The sequence below is a fragment of the Schistocerca americana genome, chromosome 6 (genome assembly GCF_021461395.2).
Source record: "Schistocerca americana isolate TAMUIC-IGC-003095 chromosome 6, iqSchAmer2.1, whole genome shotgun sequence".
NCBI lineage: Eukaryota > Metazoa > Arthropoda > Insecta > Orthoptera > Acrididae > Schistocerca > Schistocerca americana.
Genome location: NC_060124.1, coordinates 367,881,930 through 367,897,209, shown reverse-complemented (window position 1 = coordinate 367,897,209; position 15,280 = coordinate 367,881,930).

Genomic DNA, 15,280 nt, shown 5'->3' with positions numbered 1-15,280 from the left:
ACTAATGAGGAGGTATTGAATAGAATTGGGGAGAAGAGGAGTTTGTGGCGCAACTTGACTAGAAGAAGGGATCGGTTGGTAGGACATGTTCTGATGCATCAAGGGATCACAAATTTAGCATTGGAGGGCAGCGTGGAGGGTAAATATCGTAGAGGGAGACCAAGAGATGAATATACTAAGCAGATTCAGAAGGATGTAGGTTGCAGTAAGTAGTGAGAGATGAAGAAGCTTGCACAGGATAGGGTAGCATGGAGAGCTGCATCAAACCAGTCTCAGAACTGAAGACCACAACAACAACAACAACAACAACAACAACAGATTACCAGACGACTGACTGACTGTAAGTAATACCTTCAGTGGCTTCAATATTTTACTATACGGTGAAATCCTTCAATACCCTCTTACGTTACACAGCGTATGCAGAAAAATTACCCTGTGGTAAGAAATTTTCATCGTTCTTGTTTTTAATTACAATGGCACGTTAGCTAAAAACGGTAACGTGTTGCGGTTTTCGTGTAGTCGTCTAAGGAGCGTATTGTGGGAGATCTACAGTGCATTTGAAGCTGTTTGCTGCTCTGCTCGTTTCTTTTTACGTGAGAACTGCAGCTGGCCACGTCACTGCAGGCTAGCTGTACCGGCTGACCGGCCACTGCTGTCCAAGTTAAAAGCGCCGGTAAACCTGTTGTCCCGTATTATCGCTAAGTCGACGTGCGCGTAACGCACAGCACAAAACGTACTTGAAAGTACTCGAGACAGCTTGGCTGCAGTTCCACGTGAAACGGAAATCCAATGAGGGTCCAGGAAACGCAGAAGAATACATAGTGCAATGTTTACATCAGGTTTATTCTTACGATGAACGGATTGTAGCAGGCTGACCAGCGCACTCTGTGTGCGCCCATAGGCGCGTGTGTCTGTGCTGGACAGCATGGAGGCTCGGCACGAAGACTATCGGCTTTCTTTTTGTGCTTACACGAGGCTCTCACGCCGACTGAACGATCCCGTGACGAAACGCACCCCTTTTATAGAAAAAATTTTTCCCAGTGAAATATATTCCGTTCCATTCCACGTAGCAGCAGTCGATAAATGATTCAAACGAAACAAATTATCAGCGTGAAACGCGTAAATGTAATTAATAAAACATATAATTGCAACAGGGACTGTTCACGCATTTGAATTTCCAAGTACAAAATTAAACTACTATTAAATTTACTAAGTGCCTGATAACCCCCAGTGCACAATTTATCACTGCAATTTATTATGCAATTCCCTCCTTCGTGGGTCTGCAAAATGAAGAGCAAGCAGGCAGTTCACGATTAACACTAGAATGAATACAGACATCAGTTTTTGTTCATACAAATGCGAGAAAAGCAAGTCGACACATTCTACGTAAACCTTTGCACGCTGTTTTGCACTGCTACACGGGAATCTCTACGGCAGTTGTAGCGTTCTTCTGAGAATTGCGACTTCCTCCACCAAGAGACCTGCTCGTTCTTCAGTTTACAGACACTCTATAACTCCCCAGCATTTCCGTGCCCAGTTCTCTTACGCAAGTAGACAAAATAACACCACTGAGCTCTTGTTTATATAGTGCAGTTATTTTCAGTTTATTAAGTGAGTACTTATTTGTAGTTCTTAAATGTGCCGTTATGTAAGATACGTTCCCATGAAGAATAGTTGAGAAGTGCTTAACTTGTAAGTGTGATGTCAATGACCTATGTAGTGCTTGTGGGAAAGGAATTGGATTGGTAAACGTGTCTTCCGGCTGCTATCTGTCGTTGAAAGCTTATTGTACAATCACGTAACTGTGTTGTATTGCCTTTGTGACGAGTTAGTGAATGACCACAATGGTACTGCATTTATGTCACAATTAATTGTGCTGTTGGTTCATTGCATAAATCCTTTCCGTCCATGAATTACTGCCACGTGAGAGAACTGGGCACGAAATACTGGGGAGGTATAGTCTGTAAATTGAAAAGCGCGCAGCACTCATGCCGCAGGAAGTTGATTCTCTCAAAAGAATGCTGCAGGTGCCCTACAGGATGACTAACAATGCTGGCCACTAGCATTGTCAAACGGCGTGCACACATTTGCCTACGTTCTGTCCAGATGTGTTTCTTGCGTTAGTACAAACATCAAAAAAGGTTTTGCATTACCTCGGTTCCGAGAGTTCCGGTACCTGTAAAGAAAATTGGAATAGAGATCAACGTAAACATCATTTCTGCCCTTTTTATTGCTTATGAAAATCATAAATTGTATGTTGCACCACCTAACAGCGAGACCTTCAGAGGTGGTGGTCCAGATTGCTGTAAACACCGATACCTCTAATCCCCAGCAGCACGTCCTCTTCCTTTAATGGATGCCTGTATCTGTCGTGGCATACTATCCACAAGTTCATCAAGGCACTGTTGGTCCAGATTGTCCCACTTCTCAACGTCGATTCGGCGTAGATCCCTCAGAGTGGTTGGTGGGTCACGTCGTCCATAAACAGCCCTTTAAACCTATCCCAGGCATGTTCGACAGGGTTCATGTCTGGAGAACATGCTGGCCACTCTAGTCGAGCGAAGTCGTTATCCTGAAGGAAGTCATTCACAATATGTGCACCATGGGGCGTGAAGCGTCGTCCATGAAGACGAATGCCTCGACAATATGCTGCTGACATGGTTGCTCTATCGGTCGGAGGATGGCATTCACGTATCGTACGGCCGTTACGGCGCCTTCCATGACCACCAGCGGCGTACGTCGGCCCCAATAATGCCACCCCAAAACAGCAGGGAACCTCCACATTGCTGCACTCGCTGGACAGTGTGTCTAAGGCGTTCAGCCCGTCCGGGTCACCCCCAAACACGTCTCCGACGATTGTCTGCTTGAAGGCATATGCGACACTCATCGATGACGAGAACGTGGTGCCAATCCTGAGCGGTCCATGTGTACCGCGCTCCATGGTGTAGTGGTTGCAAAGATGGACCTCGCCAAGGGCTTTGGGAGTGAAGTTGCGCATGATGCAGCCTATTGCGCACAGTCTGAGTCGTAACGCGACGTCCTGTGGCTGCACGAAAAGCATTATTCAACATGGTGGCGTTGCTGTCAGGGTTACTCCGAGCCACAATCCGTAGGTAGCAGTCATCTACTGCAGTAGTAGTCCTTGAGCGGCCTGAGCGAGGCATGTCATCGACAGTTCCTGTCTCTCTGTATCTCCTCCATGTCCGAACAACATCGCTTTGGTTCACTCCAAGACGCCTGGACACTTCCCTTGTAGAGAGCCCTCCTTGGTACAAAGTAACAATGCTGACGCGAGCGAACCGTGGTATTGACCGCCTAGGCATGGTTGAACTACAGACAACACGGGCCGTGTACCTCCTTCCTGGTGGAATCATTGGACGATCGGCTGTCGGACCCCCTCCGTCTAATAGGCGCTGTTCAAGCACGGTTGTTTACATCTTTGGGCGGGTTTAGTGACATCTCTGAACAGTCAAAGAGACTGTGTCTGTGATACAATATCCACAGTCAACTTCTATCTTCAGGAGGTCGGGGATCCGGGGTGATGCAAAACTCTTTTTGATGTGTGTATTACCAGTAATTCATGTCTGTATTTCACGAAATGTTAGCGCACTTTGCGGAAGATCAAAACCCTCAGGCATGCCTGTGCCCTCCGCCGCCAGTGATTCATGAGGCGAATCACGGAAGGGTGGGTATAGCTTTGTGAAAAGCCCTGCAGTTGCTTTTTGCGACAGACTGAGGTAGAGAGAACGAGGAATCACTTGCTTGCTCTTCACTTTGCAGACCTATAATGGAGGCAATTGTATGACAACAATCCGGCGACCTGTTTTCCCTCACGTTTATAACCACGACCGCTGCCTTCCCGCCCTGTTACATCCCCAGAACACAGTTTATTCCATGTTCTGTTTCTCTTAGATGCGGTACGAAACTTTTAATATTTGTTCTTAACTCACGTTATTTAACAACACACTTTAATTTAAACCCTTAAAACACCATTTTTGTGATCTGCGATATTTCCATCCCCTGCTCCTACAGAGAAGAAATAAACAGCACATTTTCTGAAGGAAATTTGGTGTCGTACAAATGTGTAGTGGGAAGTATTTTCTCTAGATGCCGCGATTTTCGAGATAGTCAAGAAAAACCTGAAAAATTAGCCCCCAGCTCCTTCCCCCTCACTCACCCCCATCCCCAACCCTGCCACCACTCACACCACACCGCTCAGAATTTTTATTGTCTTATTCATTGCAGATCCCGCTATCACTGAACAAAAATTTGCGACTACATGAAATTTTTCCCGAATTTTCCTTCGTTGAAGGGACTACACGTTTTTAACTGAATCGTGGAGATTAAGGTTGGTCACTACATTAAACTTTGTACCGTACCACGACTCATGTGGTAGTTTCTGCGTTTCGCTGACAGGCAAATAAAGCTAAAATAGAAAAACGCACGACCTTATGAATCTGAATCTCAGTTTAGCTCGCATTTTTAATTCTCAGGAATCTTCAACGCATTTGCTCTGTGATTAACTAGGTTCGTCGTTTGCGAGGATACGTGATTCGATTGTCAGTGGCCGCCATAAGTACTTCTTCTGTCACCTAACCAGCAAGGAGTTACTCTACTCCAAAGGCCTTTTGCATTAGGGGAGAACGATACAGCTCTTCTTTCTGAGGAGAGTGTGCCACCTGTGATTTCACTCCACGGGTATATTTCAATGAAAACAGCTTCACAATTGACATTTTATACTATTGTGTTGTGGGAGAAAACCATTATTCAGTTTTCCGTACGCATAATGTTAACTTCCCTCCACTCTCCAAATGAAAGCACCGTTCGTATATTCCGTCTGCAAACTATTTTACCATATGGTAGCACATGCTAATATTGTGGCACTCAGTGTGGAGCAAGCTAGCTCGAATCCCATCGATCGCTGTGGCCATAAAAACTTAGACTTTCTGCAACTTCTCATCCGTGTCCGTCCCGAGCATGTGGTATGGTCCAGATGACCTCGTCTTCTTACCTTTTTCTTTTCCATAGCTATTGATACTGCCAACCATTACCCACACACTCAGCGACGCGCTATATGGCCATTCCAGACCACTCTCATGAGTGAGACACAAGAGGCATTTTACAATCACTGACAATAATTTCTTATGGTGTGGACCAGTTGGGAAAGAAATCCTAGCCACCGTTTAACGTCTACTTCATTCCCCCTTTTGCAGTTATCCAATTACATTCCATCCGAGATCGTAAAAAAGAATCAACTTTTAACTTTCTCAAAGCTTTCTCTCACTAGTGCAATACTTAAGCCACACTTGTCAACTTTTCACTAATGCTGTGCAGTAGTCAGCTACCGTTGATAGTCTAATACATAGAATGTAGAAGCAGTAACTCAAATGCTACATCATGTTATTTCGTGAGAAAATGATCATCACTTATTAGTAGCAATTTGTTAATTTTATTTCGCGAACCAATGTTCATTTTCTAGTTTAATGGTTTTTTGTGTGTGTTCTTCACTTGGCATTTAATTATTTACCACTTTGTAAATAGTTTCCCACAAGATATATTACACAAGTCTGCTAAGAATTAGTCGTTACCAGTGTTTGTCACAGCAAGGGGATAAACTGAGGCGTTGTACAGTTTTTGATCACCAAACTAATGGCCAATCCCGTTATTAAAACCCAGAAAAACTTAATCAGCAACTGTTTCGCCGAGTGAACGCATGAGCCGGTGTTTGAGGAGATCTATTTGTTGTGCAGGAACGTCGATGTCAGATGCTCCCTGGGTGCTATTCCAGAGAATGCTCTGCATTGGGCTGTGGGCCCAATATAACATCGTTACTATGGTGGTAACACATGCTGCCATGTTGATCGCTGTACACAACAGTCGACAGAAGTATGAACACTCTAATAAAACATGCGACTGTTTACATTTATGTCTATTAATGAAACGTTACGAACGCTTCTTGCGTAGCGTTACACCGGCTCATGCGTTGACTCGACGAAACACGTGCTGGTTAAGTTTGTCTGGCTTTTAAACTGCACAGTGCATCATCTTAGCCTCTTACCGGGACAAACACTGGAAACGACTACTTCTTAGCAGACAGGTGTAATGTACCTTGTGGGAACTATTTACAACATTGTAAATAGCTAAATGTCCCAGTGAAGAACAACCACAAAAAGGCATTAATATTTCAAACTTCAGCACGTTATTGCGTTATAATACATACGTTTCATAATAAATCGATGAACAGACATCGTATAACTTGTTTAAATCCTTGCGGAAAAAACGAGTACCGACATGACCACCATTTACCAAGACCGACAAAGACTCCACTAAATTCTCCTGTGCAGCTCACCGACTCTCTACTAGAGGTGAGTGCCACCAGTCCAACATAACTGAAATTTACCATGTGCCGGTAGGGAGCGAAAGCAAATATGGAGCAATAATCTGTACTTTGCCAGATGCGTACCGTTTGTTATTGTAACAGATAGCCCACATGTGGCAAAGTGTAGGTCAGGACGAAAGGTAAAGTGAAAATAGGAGCAAGCTGGGAAGTTGTTTACACTAGATACACAAAACACACAGACGTACATTTAGAAATGAGAACGTGAACAAATACTAGTAGTGTAAAGTTTTGTAATTTTTTTTTTCAAGAAATCTGTAATGTAGCAAGCCATAACGAGCTTAGGCTAAAACGTCAGTGCTAACGCAGAACGCGTCTACAATACCCATGCAGATGACATTTCCAGACGTAAGCGGAAATCAGACAAAATACAGTAGGTGAGTAAAAATCACACTTCAATGTCTTCTCAAAATGACTAATTTTAGATCTAGAAGCAAACCATAACTGGAAATGATTCCAGACAACTGACTATATTTTAAATGAATACAACGACAGGCTTATGGCAAAACAAACGTGCATTTTTTAGAGTTTGTGGAGACAGGTTCGAACCTTAACTTTTATAGGTGTGAAACTGTTAACTTTTATCCTTAATTTTAAAAATAGTATGTGGGAAGTAGAATAATAACATTTCTTGCCCCTTTGTTCAATGCAGCTTGCGTCCTTGAAGTGTTTTTTTCTTCTTCTTGTGACTCGCCATGGACTCTAGAAAACTGGAGGGGTGGCGAATCGTTTCCCCGTCAAGGTGCTGCCAAAAATGCATTTTGCAACTTCCACATTTTGTCCGAACAGTCCTTGGCGAGTGTGATGTTCACTTTCATATGTCTTTTGCCCTTAGTTATCCATATACATCACAGCCCCGTGATAGATAGCTAAAAATCTTATGTGAATGGGAAGCAACCTAATCTAAATTAATTCGTATATAACGTTGTGTGTCTCTCGCATGCAGGGTGAATCACCAAAGTTTTGCACCGCAAATATTTCGATAATGGAAGGATTTCACAGTTTGGATTGGCAGGCTGGGACCCGGCTTTTCAGCCAATAAAAAGTGTTATGAATTTCAAATGTGTATTTATTTACAAAAGGTACAAATATTTCAATGGAACAATGCCTATTGACAGATCCACTATCAAAGTAAGCTAAATTAGAACGTCAGTGGTGTTTTCTGCAGGCGTCTAGTGCAGGTCATTTACGAGATAGCCCATTTTGAACATTGTAAAAGCCGACAATTGTTTGTTCCATGTTGTAGCGCAAACGAACATGAATTTCACATGGGTGCGTACAGCCCTGCACAGATGTTAACACGTGTTAATAAATGGGACATTGCCTAAAACAAAGGAAAGGCAAACAAAGATGATTGCAGTACCTCGATGGAATCTGACGCGTAAAGAACAAATGCACCCTCACATCCTGTGCTCAAAATGACAACCACCAGTGTGAATATGAGCTTGCAGTCTACCATGCAACGATTGCTGCACACGTTGTAACATTTCAGCAGAAACCGTAGCGCAGGCAGCGGTAATACGTTGTTTAATATCAATCAACAATCCAATTGTTTGAAGAGGCTGAAGAAGTTGACGTCTATTGGGATATCTTTTGGCCTACACGATACACGAACGAACGGTATACTTCCTACATCCATCATAAACCATGAGCATGTTCGCTTTTTTTGCAGTAGGAAATATCTTCTATAAAGGATGTCCTACTGCCCCCACTATCACACAATAAGTGACGGGGACGTCGAGCAGCAAGTACAGGGTAGACAATACAACATAAACAAACAACGTCGTCGCGTGGCATCTTAGCACTAAGATGGAACAAACAACTTTTGGTTTACAATCTTCAAAATATGGTAACTCGTAAACTAGTTGCACTAGCTTCCTGCAACAAACACCACTGACACTCTCGTTTACGCTACCTTTAGGATTTTACTGTCAATAGGCATTAAAAATTGGTTACTGTTGTAAAAGCAACACCTTCGTCAACGTATCAAAACCTGTGCATTGACAGCAGTTACACGCCCTTGCCTACAATTCAGTACTATGAAAGTCGCATGTCGGTAGTGTCTCCCATGTCCGAAATATTTGCGAATCAAGTTCCTAAAATTTCTCGGTAACAACTTAAGAAATGGCATTCTGAAAGGGTGCTTGGAGAGGTAACCTCTCTGAATATATGTGTGTGGTTCCCTTCTGTAGTGGCGCCTTGCAACATGAACTCTTTGTTGATGAGAATGTAGCATACCATTCGTCCCCAAATTTCAGACAAATATTTCCTTACAGCTCTTTGTTTCTTACGATAAGTGATGAACTTTGGAGACGTAGTCATTTATCTTTGGCCGAGTCTAACATAATGGTCGGTGCCGGAAAGAGAACTGAGGGACAAAGGGAGAGAAACAGATGCCTAGCGGGTTTGAGGGTAGATCTGAGGGAGAAGGGCCAAAGCAGACGCAGCCATGAACTGAAGCAATTACAGCATTCGCAGCCGAGAAAGGGCGCTTTCCGCAGCTGTATAATGAAGTCGCCTTTTAATTAAAGGCACAAGGTTACAGAAATGCTCTGCCTCTCTTTGCACTGGGCTCAAATTTACGAAGCTGTTAAAAGCATTCGCCCGTGTGCAGGTTGTATTCATTAACTGTTTCCCAAGTGAATACTTCTGTTTCACGTCGGTCTAAATTTCACTTCCCTTCAGTTACACTAAACAGCAGCCCAATTCTATCGATAGAACCGTTGTTAACTCGAAGGTAACGTCAGTCTCTATGTGAAAAAGTGAAGTGCTATTTAATCATAGTAAGGAGGTAAATTTAACGTGCTCTTTGTTCTTTTGCAGACTTCAGCTGACAATGACTATCGAGTTTTGTCAGGAGTAAACTCAAGCAATAATTGATTGAGAAAACGTTAAACCATAATTATTATGTTTTAAAAATGGCTTATAGGTTGTTAAAGATGCAGTTATAAATCACACGTGGAAACAAACTATTTATTGTTTTGCAATGTTTCGTGAACGTGAAACTGCGTTTATGAATTCAGAGTCGTTTATTAAAAGGAATACTTCCGTTGGTTTAGAAATTATGTGGAATTGCAAGGAAATCTAAACCCAAATTTATAAGTGAAGTTATTTTAAGCACAGTAATCGAAACAGATTAACATCTACGCTGAGGAAAGGTAGAGGGAAAATAGCTGATGCACATTTACCTTGATGCTGTAACACCCCAATTATAGAAACCCTAATAAACAACACTTTGTTGTAAGAGAAGTAGGAAAATTCGTTATCCTGACAGTGACGGCAGCTACTGATGACAAATTTTACATTTATGACAATTTTATCAACAGGAGTGTCATACGAATAATAATATTTATCATGAAATAGAGACTGAATGAAAGAATCTGGTAAGATACACAACAAAAACATCAAAGAAAGAATTGCAAAATAATTAATAACGAAGGTTAAAGCCCAGATGGTAAATTGCCCAAAGATAACATTTACCATAGAAGAGAGTTGTAGCCGCATCGGAAAGGAAGTTCGATGTGACTACAAAAATACAATGTAGCTCGGAAATGGAAATGTTAGCTTGAGTTACTATCTAGTCCCTCTCTAGTACTATTGCGATAGTAGCATGCATGTAAGCGCTACTAGAGTGTTTTAAGCTAATCGGAAGTTTGAAAGTTTTGCGATGTAGACTCAAGCTTTAATCAGTTAGTCACACTAAAGCAAAGTCATCTTTACCGTTAGAAAGATAACGGGATACGGAGATTCGCGACGAAGTTAAATCGTGTGAGATTTGTGATTGGACTGAATAAGCGTGATCACTCAAGGACATTGAAAAAGAAAGCTCGCCGACAGAAAAACAATTATTAGTCTCGAGTAGGTAACGTACAAACGCCAACACGAAGAACGTACGACTGCGCCGAGTTGTCAGAAGTTGTTGTCAACGACAGGGTTACTGATGCAAACGGAAGCAATCCCTTGAGTGAGAAAACGGTGTGCGTGCTCAGCCTTGGGACAATTAATTACAAGGAACAATAAAATTGGATTCAAACTTAATTCTTCGTGTCGCCAACATAATTGAATAGACATTATCAGGTGTATTATTGAAAATTAATTGACTATTAGAATATTATGAAGTGAAAACTGAATTGATGATTATTTAACAGTGAACAGTCATCGATTTGTCCCAAGATTACGACGCATTCTGAACATTGCCTAAGTATATGTTACCTCTGGAATTACGTCGTGTAGTTATTGAACACGCGGTGTAGGGACGTCTTGACGACGGAATAACAATTTATCAACTTAACATCCTCGCAATTCCATAATTTGGCCACGACTTGGGTGATTGATTGAAGATTCAAGACTTTAGATTATTAATATTCAACATCCATTATCTAACCGTTCATAACAAAAAGAAGAACTACAGTTAGCCAGTTCGCGCAAGCCGAAAAGTCTGTCGCGGACTCAGAACAAAAGAAAACTGGTGGTCAAATTTTCAGGTCAAGCCAGTCATCGCGTCATCGAGGGGTGCAATTCCCGCGTTTATCAGTGAAGAAGCAAGAGCGGCTACACATTCTGACGCGCTGCTCTATCGATATATTGACATTAATCACGAAAGACGGTATCTGCAATACGACTAAACCACGCGAGGAGTTTGTGTTTTTCTACTGGATACAGGGTGGCGTTGTCGTGAGCGACGTATACCGTTCCACGTTATACGGACTGGGACAACCATCACCACCGAGTCGTGTCAACTTTAAGGAGACCCGACGCCACAATGCGTACGAAATCTGTTAACAATACTGCAGTGTCAACCAAAACAAGCCATACGCTATGCTTAGGTAAGATAAAACCACAATTTCCCACTAGGAACACGCATTGATGAGGTCCATTTCACACAATGTATTACATAGCAATGCTATACTAATTAACGAGTGGAGCTCGGATTATTACGTAATTAAATATTTAATTCCTCCACTTCTACACATGTGAAAAGTGTAAATGTTCGCCAGTTATATTGCCAGCGGGGGTATATTTCATCTGATCGTTACATATTCCACTCTAATAACATTTTTTTTACATATTTTGATTTTATGCTACCTAAAATTACATATTATTCTTTTTACCCTTCTTCATATTTCCCAGCACTACTCTCTTAGAGCCGGCCGGTGTGGCCGTGCGGTTTTAGGCGCTTCAGTCTGGAACCGCGTGACCGCTACGGTCGCAGGTTCGAATCCTGCCTCGGGCATGGATGTGTGTGATGTCCTTAGGTTGGTTAGGTTTAAGTATTTCTACGTTCTAGGGGACTGATGACCACAGATGTTAAGTTCCATAGTGCTCAGAGCCATTTTTACTCTCTTAGAAAAATATCTGAATTCTGCCTACCATGAACATAAATAATTTTAAACTGAAAGAAAGTGATTTTGAAGACCTTGCAGTGTGTGTCGCTCTATAGCATTGTTTTTGAACTTCGAGGTCGCGACACCCTAGGTGGTTGCAGTGATATGAGAGCGGGTCGCGAAATAGCTTAAACAACAATGACATCAATTTATGAAAAAATCATTTATTACAAATATCTTACTTATAAATAGTGCTCATGTATAGAAGCGAAATTTATGCGATTTCATTTGTTTTCACACGAAACTTTCTCCATACGTGACTGTATGTTAGAAACACAATAAGAAAATTGGTTTCGGGGTAATAAAGAACAGTTCCTGTATTTAGTTTTTAGCCCAACTTTAGCCGAAAAACTATTTTCACAGGGATAAGACTTGACGAAAGGTATTAATATCGGCGGGCAAGCCAAAACGTATTTAAATTTTCAGATGTAAACTGCGGTTGTAGTGTTTTGCTGGCAGATCTTTCGATGAGCTGGTCGTGAAACTCTACACTAACTTAGCAGCGGCAGCGTGTTCACTAAACGGATACTGGACAAACCTCTTTCACTTTTATCCTCCGGGAAATTCTCCGTCAACTGAGTTTTTAGCTCATGTAAATCCATTTTCATGCCACGCAAACTGTGGTGAATATTAATGTCTTGTTCATTCAGCTTTTCTCAATATAATGAGCAGTGAGTGGGGACATACCCAAATTTTTGCTTTGGAGGCGAATAATCTAGATATCAAGCTTCTCAATAAAAGTATGAACTTTGTCTGTCAAAAATAAAATGTTTTTATCACGTCCTTGTAAACTCACATTGAAATTGTTTGAATGACAAAATACATCGGCTAAGTAAGTCATCAACAACACACACTAATTATTCTGTAAAACCAATTAGAATGGCCTTTGTTTGTCCTGGAGACATATTATTAATTCATCTCGCAATTCCAAAACCCGAGTTAACACTTTCCCTTGTCATAAACGACTGATTTCTGTATGGAAAAGAACAGATGTTTTGTTCCCACCCATTCCATCGAACAGGTTAGCAGACAGCCCATCCTCTAACGGTCAGCTTTTAATAAAATCAACCATTTTTACAGCTATACAAAGAATGTGACTGAGATTTTCCAGTATGTTTTTGTGACAAAAACATACGTCACGGAAGCAGAATGTTCGTTCCACCATTGGTATAAGACGATACATTAATATTTTCATTAATCTGCTGTTCTTTCCTGTTATAGTCCTTGCGCCACCACTACATTCGCAATTTATTTTGCCCAATCTTTGTAGGTTTAGTTTCCAGCAGATTCATCAAAGAGACATTGTCCTGTTGCATGACCCGGTACTGTTGAGCAAAATAACATACTTTCTTTGAATGATGTGTCCCCAAGACTTTCATACTTCTCAAAACGTAAGACTTGAGGCATGTCTGCTACATCTGTTGATTCATGAAACTGAATACTAAAAAATTCCCTCGAAATCACTTGGTAAATTATCTGACCGGGAATATCGTCGGCGATGTCATTAATTCACCTGATGACTGGACGTTAGGAAGTAGATTCTTTTTTTCTTCTTCCACCCCTATTAAAAGTCTGATCCTTTCAACTGCAGCAGGCAACACGAAGTATGAGGTTCTCGGCGATTGAATGGGGTTTGGACGTATTAGCTGCTCTTAATGCTACGAGATAAGATACTTCAATTACACTTTTAAACACATGACTTGACTTTATAAAAAGAAGTTTGTTGATTTCTCAAGGTATGTCATTTTCTTTCGAATACTTCCAAGGGTTTGATTTTATGAGCAGGATGTTTAAGTTTCCAAGCTTCGAACTAATTTTTATGGCTTCATTCTTTCATCGGAGAGGACTTGAACACAAATAACGTACTGCGGCATTTCAAACAGTTAGGTAAAATCATAATATAAGCAGCCGCTACTGTACAACATTGTCTTTTAATCAACCGATTTACTAGATGTAGATGTCTCGCTTTTTTTACAAATTTATCCACTTCACACTATGGCGAGGAGAGTTAAGTTTCACAATCGATCGCTCTCTAAAATAAAAGCACCAGAACTATGCTTCACTTTTTAAACTTAAATGAAATCCTACAATCGCAAGCGCCTCTTTTATTATGTACGTTAATTCTTACAAAGAAGAAAACAGCAACCAGCCACTATTAATACTGCTATTTATTTAGGTAAATAGCGCCGTTACGGGTTTCGAACTGGCAAGTTCATCATCAGACGACTGTTCACATGATTTTCAAGATACACTCTACATTATCGTCGTTTTCGATTTTTATTATTCCAATGTGGAAAAGTATTTTTGGTGTGTTGAAGCCCTACGGTAGAAAAACAGTGTTAGAAGCGCCCTATGTGAAAATAACTAACCTCCAAACGAGGAAATACTGCGTAAATAAATATGTGAAGTTAAGTGGTTGTGATACTTACGTCGAAAATTTCGCGCGATTTTGTTGTGAAGTTGCAGGATTGTATTTTTCGCGTTTTCCTAAAAATATCCAGCACTTACGTAACTTGTGCATCACCATATTGTGCAAAGCACCACGTACACACACACCAAAAAGAATTTGCCACATGTGAAGTTACCACAGAGATTGCAGATTTACAAACACAACAGTGTCAGAGACGTTCTCTCTCAGAGACATCACAATATGCAGGTTGCTTTGATTTCGCAGAATGACTGTTTTTAAAGAATAACATAACTTAATGAAAATTAAAACACAAAGATTAAACCTTACATTATGAGCGTGTAATATTACAAATGAAGTTGACAGATGTAGTAACCAGCTTGTGTGAACGCTACTTATATGATATTATGTAAATACTGTGCTATATACAAGGAGCAACATAGAGGTGAGATAAAATGAATAATATAACAGTAACAACTGTATTAACATCTATCTATGGTGCACTGAAATTTTGAATCAAATATAGTAGCAGTAGTACATTTTTTCCCAAGAATCAAGGTAGCATTACAAGTAGATTACAAGTATTTATATTACAAAGAATACCATATTCAGTGAGCATTAATTACAAATAAATTGGGAAAATATGATGGCCAGTTGTATGAATGTTACTTATATGGTATTGTGTAAATACAGTGCAATAAACAGGTGACAACATTTACATGAGATACATGAATAATGTGACAGTAGTAATAATGTAAATGTAGTATGGCACACCAGTTAAATTTTTAAATCAATTTTACAGTTGCACTAATGTGTGATTGAGCAGGCAGCTATATTATGATGTAATACTTGATTTGGATTATTGATTGCATGTTGTTGTTAAAAGGAGTAGTGTTTATTTATGTTTTAGACTGGATAATAGGTGAGTGAAGTTTTGTAGAAAGGTTTCATTGGCTATCTCTGTCTGTTCATTAAGAATATGATGTGGTGATTTGCTTTTATGTGTATATGTTTCTATCTCTTCAAGCAGATTCATGAGGCTACCTGTCTCAACATGATGCAATATTTGAATGTGGTCTTCAATATTTTTTA